The sequence below is a fragment of the Haliotis rufescens genome, unplaced genomic scaffold, assembly GCF_023055435.1.
Source record: "Haliotis rufescens isolate VD_foot unplaced genomic scaffold, xgHalRufe1.0.p SCAF_3, whole genome shotgun sequence".
Lineage (NCBI taxonomy): Eukaryota > Metazoa > Mollusca > Gastropoda > Lepetellida > Haliotidae > Haliotis > Haliotis rufescens.
In genome coordinates, this window is record NW_025964001.1 from 19,426,639 (window position 1) to 19,441,278 (window position 14,640).

Consider the following 14,640-nt stretch of genomic DNA (forward strand, 5'->3'; position numbering starts at 1 on the left):
GTCACATGACCTTGTTGACTGGTGGAACCTCTGTAGTGGCAGTCACAGTAGTGCCAATCTGCCTGATTATCTAGTGTACCGCCCATAAAGTGAGACTCAGCAGGCACAGAAAAACACCAGCAATAAGTGGGCTTTATGATATTAAAGCTTGATTGAGAGATAAATAACTCAACAGTTTTTTGCACAGAGCTCAGAATTAAGTAAATCATATGATGGAGATGATGTTACACTTCTTTGTCAAAGTCATGATTATTCATGATTGTTTCCAGAATGATGTCATGACTTGTTAACTTAACTGTCATCACATTTTCATTCATTTCTAAGGGTTGTGAATGTGTTGTGTTGAGTTTCAATGTTAACATGTTTTACACAGGGAATCTGTTGTGGCATTGTGAGAGAATTAAAGATGAATCTCCCACAGTATACTTGCCCATTGTTTTTCGGAAGTCACAAAAGTTTTATAGAAATCATAAACAATGTTTGCTGTGTTGGAAAACTACAGTTGTGACACAAGAGAGAACAATTAACCAGCAGAATGATGACAGATTATAGACTAAAAAGTAACATGAGGTGAATATATACTTATATCATATTATCCAACGTCAATGTGGGCTTATTGCAATGTCTAGGAATCTAAACCATCATGATATTGGGATTCATATTTGTTCATGCCAATAAATTTATACAAACAATCCTTCAAACTTTGAATATTAAGGAATACTATTCTGAGAATAATACCAAGATACAGAGATGAGAAACATTATAGGGATGTGTAAAAGTATAATATGACTTTAGATTAGTTGTTGGCATGGGATTGAATAAATTGAGAAGTCTCATAGATGTGATATTGTCATAGGATATGTAACACCATAATGGTTTATAAATTTACTCATGGCATTAAGACTTCAGATTAGATTATTATTTTTGTGAAGCACCATTTAATCTTGCTGTGGGTACTGTTGATGATGTTTGGTTGAAGAAACTGCTTAACCACATCCCATGATACTATACACGGGTGCTTGTTACCTTTAAATGTAAAAATATTACACTGAGGTTATCAATGAGTCCACATTACAGAGCCAGACCGCCTCCGTGGTCTAGTTGTAGAGCGGAAGGTCCGGAGTTCGATCCCCAGCCGCGTCATACCAAAAGACGTTAAAAGATGGTACTTGTTGTTACCCTGTCTGGCGCTCGGCATTAAGGGGTTTAAACAAGGACTGGTCGCCTCGGAGTCAGTATACTGTTCCTGAGTTTGGTATTCATGTTAAACTGCGGCATGGTATCTCAGTGAGCTAGCACTATAAATCAGCATCAGTCTGGACTAGTTCAAGCAGCCACATACACACGTGCATGTACGTCGCTATATAGGTGCAATTATCTTGGATGCCATGTTAAACCCCATTTCACCTCACATTACAGAGCCACACTTTCCTTACTAGATGGCTATTTATTTCATACAAATATTACATATGGATCATTTTGAGCATATCTGGTGAGCTGAAGAACCTTACCTCTAGTATGGAAATGTTTACTTTTTGTTATTTGAATAAATCATGTCCTTAGATTCAATGAAGGGTGGGATTTGTTCCCAAAGCAAAATATAAAACTGTTGAATATATATATTTATGAAACATTGTTTGCTTGTCAACCTTGTAATGAAGTAGTGCCTTTCCTGTATATAGGTATACAGATTCATTGCAAGTTATCCAATTAAATGTTGAATTCTGTTGTTCAGTTCAGATTCAAAAAGGATTTCGTCTTATGTTTGTATCTGTTCTTTTGCAGAGATTCAGAGAAGAATATTGATCTTCAGAAAGATCCCCAAATTCACAGGTAAGATCAGATTACTGTATACATTTGGGTTTCATTGATAATAAAATAAAAAATGGGTGCAAATAAAAATCTCCACTGCACGATTCCAACTATGTCATAAGCATGTGTTTATGAATCACTATCGAAAAGTGATGATACCAGGTGATCGCAAGAATAATGAGTGTATCATACCCCATTGCTGTCACCTGTCACAAACACATGCAAAGGCAAAGTAAGTGTTCACCTGATCAAACATCAAACATAAAATATAGTACATGTCAAATAAGGAATTGCATCAGACATTACGTTTGCCTCTGATGCGTCAAATTTGAAAATGTGCTCCACATTTGGAGAAAAACATTTTTGATCATTTATTAATACATGTATGACTAAAGTGTAGTGGTTATGTATGACTTTAATTGATTTTATAAAGGTACATTATGTGGTGTTGTTTTTTTGTTTTGTTTGCAACATTAATGTACAGCATTGTACCTTTTAGAGTATTCCAGATTGTTGTCAATATTAAAATATAGCCCAACAAAATCTATACATCCGAGCCACAAAGTTAAAGAAATTTCAAAGGAGCCACTAAATTATTTTTTCAAGGAGCCAAATAGAATTTCAAGGAGCCAAGGCAAAATCGGTCTTTCCAGCACACATGGGATATGCTGAACAATGGCGACAACTCATAACATTCTTCTCTGAATCATATTTCGTTTTGGTTTATCCAACGCGTCGACAGCATTCTGCTATTGGGGAGCGCAGTCGTCAATATCATTTGACGTTTTGTTGTTGTGGTTTTCGCAAATATGGAAAAATACTTCGGCAAAACGACCGCCATAGCTGTCACCTGGGCGGATGTCGTACAGCGCATGCGTGGATATTAAACTCTTAACATCGTTAGTGCATTACTTAATAACGAAAAGCGCTTCCTTCATCAAAGGTATGGAGCTTCATATCGAAAGCGGAAACAGTACACATGGCCTAGCAGTGAGTGATCTAGTCGATGTTATTATGTTTTGATATCGATTTTCTTCACTGAAGTTACTGCACTTATATTAAAAACGATCTTTTTTAATATCTTATGACAAGAGATATTTAGTCGCCAAACTTAATTAAAGGCAAGGAGCCAGTTGGCGACTGACATGAAAATACCAGGCGCAAAATACAAAACTAGATCGCCATGGCGACCAATTTAGTCGCAACTTTGTGGCCTGACATCCCTAATTATATTAAGACCCAACAGTTACACCCATGAAACAAACCTCAACATAGGGACACATGTGGTTTTAGAACTGCATTTACTTTACATAGTAGAGTTTCATCAGTAGTCATGAAATATGAAATATATAACATCAACAACAGAGAATAATCAGTCTCCAAAACAGATTCATTGGATGTGAAAGGGAAACTAGTGGTGAAAGATTGATTGGTGGATCACTGAAAATCAATGATGACACCAGGTGTTCACAAAAAGAGTAAGCATGTCCTGCCCTACTGGTAGCATCTACCACTCACATAATTTTCATAAGATGTAAGTGTTGCCTGACACCACACAGCAGTAATCCTGTAATACAATACAACAAACTCCTTCCTTTAATCATAAGACACATAGAAACACATAGAAGACGTGGGGTTTTTTCAGAGCAAGTGTTTGCGAACTTGTTGAATACATTAATTATCTCAGGGTTAGTGTTGCAGTGAGTGAGTGAGTGAGTGTGATTTTATGCCGCTTTTAGCAATTGTCCAGCAATATCATCGCGGGGGACACCAGAAATGGGCTTCATACATTGTACCCATGTGGGAAATGGAACCCAGGTCTTCAGCATGATGAGTGAATGCTTTAACCACAAGGCCACCCCATCTCCCGTAGTGATTGCATTGGTAGTGGGTGATAGCAACCCTAGGTGCATCATTTTGACTGCATTTTCAAAGGCATTCAGTATGATACCACAATAACTGGATAGGCATTGCCATTGGTGGAGCCCACATGAAATGGAGACATATGCAGTCATAATTATCGTATTCAAAATATTGTGAATGCCCAGCTGTTATTAGTAGCTCATTAATCACCTGGGGAAGGCAATGGGTTACTGTTCTCAATGCTGCGTGGCAGTGAATGCCGGGGACTAAATATCTCCAACGATCTGGTATGAATTCTTGATAATGCTTAACTCTCTTGTAACTTAATCTGTACTGATAGCAATAGAAATACATTTCTTTGATGGCACCGAAGAAATTGGTTTTAAAGAGCAAATGTCTATACTCAGTTATTTTGGTTCATTATTTATTTGTGTACACAAGAAAGATGATTTATTTGTGATAATAATTTTGGACGTTGAGGTTCTTATGATGTATTCTGTGTTTAAAGGTCAGATATGTCCAGTGCATAGTTGTAAGTACAAGTTCCAAAATTCACAGTGCACAAACAGAGTGGCATAGGAATTATGCAAGCTGCGCAAGGAAGAAACTACAGCCACATCTATTCGGTCATTGTTCTTAGACCAGGAGGTGTCATGATAAAGAATTATAGAAACTTCCACCATAGATTTGGCGAAACCAAATGTGAGAGAGTTTACATTTAATTGTTTGTTTGTTGTTTAATGCCACACTCAGCAATATTCCAGCTGTATGACGGCGGTCTGTAAATAATCAAGTCTTGACCAGACAATTCAGTGATGGACATCATGAGCATCGATCCATGCAATTGGGATACGATGACATGCATCAACCAAGTCAGCCAGCCTGACCACCTGATCCCATTAGTAGCCTCTTATGACAAGTATAGTCACCTTTTAAGGCAAGCATGGGTTGCTGAAGACCTATTCTACCCCTGATCTTCACTTTAATAGTAATTGCTGTTTGGTCCTATGGTAATTGACTGTCTCCGTGAAGAGTGAGAGTGGAAGGTCCAGGGTTTGATCCCCGCATCATACCAAAAGACGTTAAAAGAGGGTACTTCTTGTTATGCTGTCTGGTGCTTGGCATTAAGTGGCTATTACAAGGACTGGTCGGCTTGGAGTCACTATACTGTGTCTGAGTGGGGTATTCATGTTAAAATGTGGCATGGTATCTCAGTTGAGCTAGCACTATAAATTGGCATTAGTCTGGACTAGTACAAGCACACACACACACACACACACACACACACACACACACACACACACACACACACACACACACACACACACACACACACACACACACGTGCATGCACATCACTATTTGAGTGACCCTTACCTCCTACTAGATCCGGGGTAGAATAGATTTTCAGCAACCCATGCTTGCCATGAAAGGCGACTATGATTGTCGTAAGAGGCGAACGGGATTGGGTGGTCAGGCTCGCGGACTTTGTTGATGCATGTCATCGATCCCAATTGTGTGGATCGATGCTGATGATGTCAATCACTGGATTGTCTGGTCCAGACTCGATAATTTACAGACTGCCATCATATAGCTGGAATATTGCTGAGTGTGGCGTTAAACAGCAAACAAAAACGAACACCTCCTATGGTATCCTGAAACCTCATTTATCGTCACCCTGTAAAGCTAGTACATGATCTTTTCTGTGCTTCAAAGGATGTGTGTACACTTTTTATGAGCATCGTAGCATCTTAATGAGTTTCTTTGAATGCCAGACACCCAAAATGACAGAAAACCAAATTCACTCAATCACAATTTTCAGAGTAACAAGAAAAATATTTCTTCATGGTGGTTTTTAGTTTCACCTAACCTATGATGGATGAATATGAAAAATCCATATTTACTTTTGAAGAGACCAGGAAGAGCTTTTTAAGAAGGATTGGTATCTGTCCCCACTAAACCACATGTGCCTCGTCACACACAGTGGTAGTCCCTGTCCTCACTAAACCACATGTGCCTCTTCACAAAGCAGTCTTAGTATATGTCCCTACTGAACCACATGTGCCTCTTCACAAAGCAGTCTCAGTATATGTCCCTACTGAACCACATGTGCCCCTTCACAAAGCAGTCTTAGTATCTGTCCCCACTGAACCACATGTGCCTCTTCACAAAGCAGTCTTAGTATCTGTCCCCACTGAACCACATGTGCCTCTTCACAAAGCAGTCTTAGTATCTGTCCCCACTGAACCACATGTGCCTCTTCACAAAGCAGTCTTAGTCTCAGTCCCCACTAAACCACGTATGCCTCTTCACAAAGCAGTCTTAGTATCTGTCCCCACTAAACCACTTGTGCCTCTTCCCAAAGCAGTCTTAGTATCTGTCCCCACTGGACCACGTGTGCCTCTTCCCAAAGCAGTCTTAGTATCTGTCCCCACTAAACCACTTGTGCCTCTTCCCAAAGCAGTCTTAGTATCTGTCCCCACTTGACCACGTGTGCCTCTTCACAAAGCAGTCTTAGTATCTGTCCCCACTGAACCACATGTGCCTCTTCACAAAGCAGTCTTAGTATCTGTTCCCACTAAACCATGTGTGCCTCTTCCCAAAGCAGTCTTAGTATCTGTCCCCACTTGACCACGTGTGCCTCTTCACAAAGCAGTCTTAGTATCTGTCCCCACTGAACCACATGTGCCTCTTCACAAAGCAGTCTTAGTATCTGTCCCTACTGGACCACGTGTGCCTCTTCACAAAGCAGTCTTAGTATCTGTCCCCACTGAACCACATGTGCCTCTTCACAAAGCAGTCTTAGTATCTGTCCCTACTGGACCACGTGTGCCTCTTCACAAAGCAGTCTTAGTATCTGTCCCTACTGGACCATGTGTGCCTCTTCACAAAGCAGTCTTAGTATCTGTCCCAATGAACCACGTGTGCCTCTTCCCAAAGCAGTCTTAGTATCTGTCCCAATGAACCACGTGTGCCTCTTCACAAAGCAGTCTTAGTTTGTGTCCCCACTTAACCATGTTTCCTCTTCTCAAAGCAGTCTTAGTAACTTTTGTCACTAAGCCACCTCACAAATGAGGGTTGAAGCTTTGCTATAATTAAGGCCACATGTCACCTAGTGCCAGTGTGTTCTCACTTTCTAAGACTTGACTAATAACACACAGATTGGTTAGACCAGTAATACCATTTAGACCCCAAGCTTTCAACTAAGGGAAGATCTTAAAAGCTTAATGGCTTGTAACCTGATCATGAAGAAATTGACTATGTCAGATGGAGTTTTGCAGTTGGTTGTATGGATTTGAAGCCTGGTAGAACTGATAGTTCCAGTGTGAATATTTCATGACCAGGGAGCTGGCATTGCATCAGATAGCTCAGCAATGAGGGATGTAGGTTTTCCAAGTGTCTGTCAGATTGGCTGCAGGATCATGTTGTCAAACAGTTGGCAACTCATACATCTTCCTGTAATCCTAGAGTTTATCCATGTGTCAGGATGATGCTTCCATGATGGGATTTGGTTCAAGTTTTTGGGAAACCATTACCAATATGATTTCACTCCTGAACATTTGATCATGCATGCGTCTATGTTTTTGCATCCAAGAAACATTGCTTTTTCTGCTTTTGACACCTCCATGACTTTCAGTTTTGTCAGACTTGTTATTGCAGTTTTTCTCTGTTGTAAATTTGTACCTGAGATATTTATGCATTACAGGGCCTCGTGGATTTTTTATTTTTTATCATATGAATAACAAACTAGCATTGTAAGATTGCAAGGCATGGCTGAGGCAAGAAACTGAATCTTCAATACGTCTGTGTCATCTTCAGATGCAGTATTAGTGACACATGCGTATGAATGTATTGACCTCATGACTAAAATGGGAAGCAGCACATAGTTCTCCTCTGACCACTGTCTGCCCTTTCTGTCAGCCGAACCAGAAGACATATCAATATTATTTGTAACTGAGTATATCATCTATTCAGCTAATAAGACCAGAGCTGATTATGGTAAAGAACTAGACACATTTGACTTTCTTTGACGTGATATTTCTAAACGTACAGTATCTCATTAATACATCATAGATGGGCTATATATGTGAATAGCTACACATCAGTATTATCATGAATGTAATTTATGAGTATTTTGATTCTGTTTCTATATGTATTTATTGGCAGGAGTCATTTAGGAGAATGTGATTTCTGTTCAAAATATGATTTGAAGGCTAGTGTTTTGTCTATAAATTGAGATGCCTATATTGTAGATATGGTTGAAGGTTCATACCAACAATACTATTAAAGACATCAAGCTCACCTGGGTTGTAAATGAGTAGCTTCCTGTAGAAAGTACAGTTAAACATTTCTGCCGTGCATTCACTACATGTTATTGCCTTATGCCTAAGACACTAGCAAAGGATAGGCTGTTATTGAAGGCCAAGATCGCAGATTATGAAATAGAGAGTTCTCACTTTTAACAATTTTTCAGATACCATGTCCAGTAATATAAAAAGGTAAAATCGAATTTTGACTAGTCTTGATGTACATGAGTTGAGTGACTGTATTAACAAAGTCAAGTCTTATGAGTTACACAAACTCTTGAGTTATGTACCAATTAATTCAAGTCTGACCTGAGATAAGGAATCTAGAGTTGTGAACCAGTGAAGTCAGGTCTGACTTGAGTTGCAGAGTCTAGAGTTGTGTACCAGTGAAGTCAGGTCTGACTTGAGTTGCAGAATCTAGAGTTGGGTACCAGTGAAGTCAGGTCTGACTTGAGTTGCAGAATCTAGGTTGGGTGCCAGTGAAATGAAACCTTAACCAAGTAACAAGAACTGAAGGTCAGTACCAGTTTAATTAAGACTGATCTGAAAAATTATAAGGTCTGCATGTCCAAAGTGTTTGTGTTTGATCTGGTATGATACTAAAGTCTGCCCTAAATTATGGGATATTGAGATGTGTTATAAGGATAACATGTCTAACCAGGCATCATGATCTGTCAATGCAACCAATCGTGACCTGGATTACACAATCAGCAGGTTTGTGTGAATTAACCTGGCGCTGAACCACAAGAGGATGAATATCTGTACACATGTTGCGTCCAGGGACAGAGAGGCAATTGATTTCCTTGTTTGATTATTTCATGACTTGTGTCTATGCAGGAAATGCACTGCCCTGTACAGAGCTACTGATGGAAGCTCAATGGAAGATTAATGATTGTTTCACATCCATGGAAGGCTAGAATCACTAAGTTATTGAAACATGGTTTAGACGCATGGAAGAATTTATTCTTGTTTGGTATTAGTTTCTGTCTGTTCAAATTACAAACTACAGTGTACTGTGGCACAGTTGGCTTCTGAAGGTAGTCATTTGAGAGCATAAGAATTAAACACACATACTGCAGTTCAGATCATGTGTACTAAACTTAAAGAAGTTCAGATATAAAAAAAGCCACTTTGATTTGTGCTAATATGTGTTAAATTGGCCAAGGTTTTTCATGGTTGTTTTCAGTTGATCTGCAAAGCTTAATTACATCGTTCCAGAAGTTTGAAACAATCAACTCTCAATGAGGCATGCATGTGCATTATTTAGTATTGTAGGTGCAGTTTACTGTGGTATACCCACTCAACCTTTAGTCAGCAGTCCGTAGCCTCAAGCACTTGCTAATCAATCTGTTCAGGAATCCAAATGCACTTGATGCCTTCCTGATAACACCAGCATTATTAACAGGTGTTTGATTTATGATTTGGATTAATCTCAGTGAAGACAAATAAGAGGATTGCCAATTGCACTGACTGATGGACAGTGTGGACAGGCAGCAGGACAAACATACCTTCCAATCAGCTTAGACATTACATACTGATGTTTTGAGGTTTATTGTGTAAGAGTGTCAAAAATTGTAAATTTTCACTTGAACAGATTACCTTAAGAGAATACATATGAATAATGATAATACATATCACTGAAAATGAATGAAATGTTACTTGACAGCTTAACATCTTGATCTGAGCAGTGTTGCTATGGTTTGAAGAAACATGCAATTTTTACCAAGATTTTAACTTTGGATTTTGATATTGGAATGGTTTTGTTAAATACAGAATGTTTTCCTTTATTTTCTATGTCTTCAATCCTCTTATTTGAGCAACCTGTTGTAAAGTACTCGCATGTACCCTCTGTTTAAATGAGTAACAAGGACTCCAAACACAAGGCTGGGTACTTCTATATGTTATTTCACGTATTCCACATAATATTACGATGTAACTTGAAGTCTTGGAGGAAATTGATGTACTCTATTGTCCCTTTTAGCCTCTAAAAAGTTAATTGTATTCCAAGGAAGATAGATACTGTTTGTTAATCTGAATGCAAAAAGGCAAGCTCTTGACACATGAAAGATCATTTTCAGATTAATCTGAAAAAGTAGAGTGCAAATTGTTCTTACTACTTGTGCATGTCAGTTTTAGAAAATAATTCTTTGAGCTCTTTCTTTATTTTTAGTGGTATGTGAGTCAATGATTGTTTTGCTGAAGGAAATGTTTTATTTGTTGGAGTCAAGTTGTTACCTGATGTCAGACCCTTGCTGTCAGATTGTGATTACCAGAGACAGCTGGACCTAGCTCATTATTTTTGTCTGGTTATTTTCTGTCAAGCTTACAGTCCATGGTACTTAATGACATTGGATCCGTGAAGATTCTGGGGCAGAATAGGTCTTGAGCAGCCCATGCTTTCCGTAAAAGGTGACCATGCTTGTCGTAAAAGGCGACTAACGGGATCGGGTGGTCCAATTGTCTGGATTTATGCTCATGATATTAATCACTGGATTGTCTGGTCCAGACTCGATTATTTACAGGCCGCCGTCATATAGCTGGAATATTACTGGGTGTGGCGTTAAACAACAAACCAACCAACCAATCAACTTAATGACATTGTCACAGGTCAAATTCACTATGAGACTATGAAGTTGTGAAGACTGGTGTTTTGCATCATTTGGTTTTAAAGAAATTAGTTAAATTACACAATTTAAAGAAAAGAAAAGTTAATGAATATGGTTTGATAACCATTTCTTTGAATAAAGCATCAATGCCAGATAAGAACCAGTATTGATTATCCACCAAAGCAGATTCCATTGGGCATAAAGGCGAAATAGAGGTGAAAATTGTAAACATGGATCACCGAAAATTAGTGCTGACACCAGGTGTTGACAGAAAGGGTAAGCATGTCCTGCCCTACTTGTAGCACCCTGCCACTCACATGATTTGCTAAAAAGGTAAGTGTTATTTTTTCCAGATGCCACACAGCAGTACTCTTGCCATGCATCAGCGACCTGAAAACAAACCAGATTTATTAGAAATTAACCAAAATTATTAAAAGATATAATTGTACATTTTGCTTTTTAAAAAAGTTATATTTTTAAATTGTTGAAAAACATAATTTATTCACGTGTTATTTTGATTAGACTGTGTGTGGAAAATACTTGATTTGATATGTCTTAACAACTTATGTCCAGGGATCAAACTGCATTAATAAACAATTTTTGGTTACAAAATCATTTTCTCATGAGGGAGACCGGGAGATTTCATCAAATTGCAGGAGTCTCACGCAAAATGCGGGAGGGTTGACAGGTCTGAAAATGCTTGATAACCTATCTAATTTGAACAGTGAAGAGAGAATGAATATTTGTTTGAAAGCCTGTAGTGTAATTTTGTTCTGTTGGAGGTCTTATGGAAACTAATCCTGAAACAATGCCTGAGAAAATTCCATTAAGTTCAAATTAAGAATGAATCATTACTGCAGAGCAAGGTACTTTGCTGTCTTAATGTGGAAGCACAACAAATTCCAGCACAATGTTCACTGTGATGTTGAACCAGTCAATGTCAAGAACCAATTTGTGGAGTCAAAAATGGCGTTTGATTGCAATTTGTTACGGAAACTGATTCCATGGTTCGTAGTGACCTGAATGAGTGGAAATTAGGTAAATCTACTTAGGCTTGAGGATGGTCAGATAATGGTCTTGTATTGATTCAACATGGACTTACCGACATTGCAATGCTATCTAAGCTACTGACCTTGTTTCCATGTCTTTTATTCTCAATATTGATCATCAGGTTTAATAAATGCCACATTTCAGCATACTGAGACGATTGCAAGCCAATTTTCATCATTCCTCTGATAGTTTGAATCTGATGTCGTCTTTTATCTTTCTTTTGTTAATGGCACTCTTTTTTAACAATGCTTCCAGAAAAAATGCAACGTCCTCGTAAATGAAATACTTCATATGTCAACATGGTCAAATTAAGTGAATCTGTACTGAACAAATTTATCAACATAATTGGATGTCTCGACATGTTCTAATCTCTATTTTGCCGATGGCTGTTTCCCTTACTTCAGTCTTCACCATGGATGCAATCTTCTGCTCTTTGGAGAACTTACCAAAATCGCTTCGTGATTTAAAGAAGCAAACATAATCAAGGCTCTGTACTTCCATTGGCAGTGTAGATTGGTAGTTGAGCTATTTTTGTTTATAGAAAAATTAGCACTATCAACGAGTTGATAATGAAAATTCATTCAAGTGCAGTCAGAACCGAGAGCCAAACATATTAAGTCCTCTCAGCTTGCAACGTGTGTGCATGCATGCTTTAAGAGGTAATGGCTCTATCAGTTCAACACGAGCATTGGTTGCCTGGATTTTCTTTTGATATGAGCCATAACTGAGATTTGATGGAAGTGAAGGAAAGCGATTTATATTGATCCTAGGCTTTACATTACGACCCCACCAAGCTCACATTTGAGCAATGCACCGTAGAAAGATGGACCACCTTGACCGGAGGAGTAAGAGTCAGAGATTATGACTATTTTGTGATAGATGGGTAGTGTGTAAACAGGCCACACATCAGCCACTGCTTACCCTTGTTATCGGTATTCGTCATGACTTGGCGATTGGCTACGATAAGGTAAAGCTGGTGAAAAAATAAAATAAATCATTTATTGATTTTTCTTTAAGGCAACATGCATACTCTGGTTTGGGCACTCTTGTTTTTATGGTCTGTCTATGTAGGAATAATTTCTATCCTGCGAGAGAGTAGTGGCCTTGATTAAGTTTGTTGGTGAGAAAGTTTTGTTATCTTCTTGGAAAGGTCATATCATCATGCATATTGTAGGCGTGGATTTCTCTTAATTTCTTGAAGAGAATTTCCTTCCTGTAAAATCTGCACATGATGTCTGGCTTTTTTTGCCTCAATGTTGATGGTAAAAGTATTGAACATGCAAGCATTAGATCATTTCGGAGAGTGTTTTTGAAAAACGCTTGAAAAACTCTGATCATAATGGTTTAATGCACAATTCTCATGGAAGAATTCCCATGAGATTTGAGACCATTACCATAAAACACCTAATTTAAAGTTCAGTAATGGAATGAAAGTGCTGACTTGGATTATATATGTAAACTTCCGCTCCTGTGGTAGTTGACCAACATACAAGATCATCTCTGAACATGACTTAAATTCTCTGACCTAAGTGTCTTCATCCATTATGACTGTCATTTACCCAATAGTAGATAGCCTATCTATGTTAGCAAAGAAAATACACCCCAATGTTTATTGACTGTCCATTCATTTTTGCAACGAAAAAAATGAAAAAAGGGAAGAAATTTAATACAATTTTCATAATATTTTCCCCATGATAGATTTTGAGCTATCTCATGCTTCTGCTTTTGAGGGTTTAAATAGATATGATGATTTTATTGCATGAAACATAATCCATCACAGCAAGACAGTTTGTCAATTTCAAAATTTCTTTGATTTATGTTGCCGATTATGCCAATTGATTTGGAAATCCACAATTCTGAGCTGGGAGAAACAGGGTCACCGTTCATCTTTTCCATTTTCTGTTCCATAAATTGATTGCTTTGCATATTTTGAATGCCCTAAATCCTGAATAGAAATTTTGTTACAGTAATATAGGTGCAGTTCTATTTATGTTTTCAAATTGGGTTTATAATTGAAATTGATTTGACCATGGTTTATTACAAACAGATCTATTGATTACTCAGAAGTGGAAGGGTAACTCGTTACTTGGTGAGGATTGGTTATATGTGATCAATGCCTTTACATTGAATTTTCTTCAAGAAATCCTGACCTGGGATTGTTCATGCGACCTGGATAAGTGAATGTATTTTAAGATGTGTGGTATTACTAACATTATCTGGGTTTTTTTATCATATGTTATGAGTTTGAGTGATTGAGATGGTGTTTTTGCTTCAGTTACAGCATGGTGGGTCAGTTTAATGTAGGGGCGACATGATACATTGGTTTTGAATGAAAGTTTCATCCAAGTATGTGATACCCCATATGTTTTTTTCTGTATCAATACAAGATGGTACACTTGCAAAAGTAAATCATTTATTACTACCACCCCTCACAACCTTTGTGTCAGTCAAATATTGCAAAATGTATTGTAATTAGTGTTTCAAGTTCTCAAATTCACTACTAAAAATAGCCGCCATGAACATATGTCTGCAGCTAGATTTTCTTTTGGATCCTGCCCTGAAATATTTATAGTCAAGAAAGACATCAACATAATAAGCGCCCAGGCCTCTCTAAAAATTAGAAAAGGGGCCATAATTAGAATGTAATTTTGGTTTTAAAAAAACAATGGAAAGGTCGTAAATTTTGTGTTTTGGCAAACTCGGAAAACGATCTGTCTCAGTATTTTACCCATTTAGATATATATGTCTCTTGCAAATAATGCTACATGCATGCGCGTATTAACTTACATGTCTACATATTTGTGTTAATGTAGCTCCACACATTAAGAATGAGTAAAAAAGATTGTCAACACCATTGTTCCAAACAGGAAGTACCGGTAATCAGGAAATAACCCTAATCAGCAGGTAAAGTTAAAAAATTAAATGTAAACATGCAGTTTGTGTTTGTGATTTTCTATATTTGTTAGATGTTAATGAGTGTTTGTTAATAACTATCATGTCAT

At 37.9% G+C, this 14,640-nt stretch overlaps 1 protein-coding gene across 2 annotated transcripts in view; it reads left to right on the forward strand.

Moving 5' to 3' along the window:
- The window catches only part of LOC124137048 (neurexin-3-like), a 181,742-nt gene that overhangs the window by 24,441 nt on the left and 142,661 nt on the right, over nt 1–14,640 (forward strand). For both annotated transcript variants that reach the window (XM_048403877.1, XM_048403878.1), the window contains exon 2: nt 1,786–1,833. The gene's annotated coding sequence lies outside the window, so the exon portion shown is untranslated. The remainder of the gene's footprint in view (nt 1–1,785; nt 1,834–14,640) is intronic.